The sequence below is a fragment of the Octodon degus genome, unplaced genomic scaffold (genome assembly GCF_000260255.1).
Source record: "Octodon degus isolate 3935 unplaced genomic scaffold, OctDeg1.0 scaffold00181, whole genome shotgun sequence".
NCBI classification, from domain to species: domain Eukaryota; kingdom Metazoa; phylum Chordata; class Mammalia; order Rodentia; family Octodontidae; genus Octodon; species Octodon degus.
In genome coordinates, this window is record NW_004524757.1 from 655,247 (window position 1) to 656,455 (window position 1,209).

The following is a 1,209-nucleotide window of genomic DNA, read 5'->3' on the forward strand; positions in this document are numbered from 1 at the left end:
TCTGTCTCTCTCTCTTTCTGGGAAGGGTCTACAGCATGTTCAGGGTTTCATTACTAGATGGGACTCAGTGATCCACCTGTTTACAGTATCCCAAGAGCTGGGATTACAGGTGTGTGCCGCCATGCCGTCTCAATCACAGTCTCAGCGCTCCCCAGGGGTGGGGCCAGCATGGCAGGCCTGGGGATCGAACCCTCGGCCCTTGTACTTGCTTGCTGGTGCTTTAATGTGCTGAGCTGTTTGGCCAGCCTGAAGCCCAACTTCTTGCTTGGATTCACACAACGTGGTAAAACTGGACTTGTAACTGGAAAGAACATTGGTTCATTGCTCATGCTGATGTGGGTACCTCAGTCTGTGTGGAAACAGCTCTGTGTTACTACAAAAATAACAAACTGGCCAGTTCATGTATGTCCAAATCTTGGTGCCTTGGGCTGTTGGATGCCTGATGGGATGCAGGGTCTTCTTGAGGCTTCAGGTCACAGGGCCACATCCAGCCCATGGCTACTTTATTACCGAGTAGCTAAGAATGGATTTTATTTTTTTCTGCATTTTTCTTCAGTATTTTTTTTTCTTTTAATGTGTATTTATTTGTTGGAAAATGTTTAGCAGAAGAAAACAGCATGCAGCTTCTGTTGAGAGATTGGTGGCACCCAGAAGGTGGGCAAAGCAGTCCTAGCTCCCGCACTATGTGCTGCTGTGAGAGGTGCTCCTCCTAGGCCACCCCCCTTGGGCAGCCTGGTAGCACTGGGCTGGGCCAGCATCCTCTGGCTCAGTCCTCAGCTGCTGCATTCTGTCACTGTGGGTATGCCACCAAGAGATAGACCACCTCTGCTCCTCCCTCAAGTCTTGGACGAGGGCAGAGACACAGCTGCAGGGTCCTGGGGAATGCTTGCCAACCTCTGCCCAGTGCACATAGACTTGAGCATCCAGAAGACCACGAGGCCACATTCAGATTCAGCAGGTCACCAGGATCTTGGACACATTGGGGTTGATGGCAATGCCCGATGCCTGTGCCAGCTCGTACAGCTCCATCTCTTTGGTGCTCAGCACCCTCCATTGCAGCACAAGCTTCTGCCATGTCATGGCCTCAAGACCACTGCAAGCCTTTTTTGTGGTGTTTTGTTATTAATTTTAATTTTATTGAGAAACAAATATGAATGAGACAGTTTCAAAGCTGATTAATAGGACAGTTTCGATAATTAATACATTGTG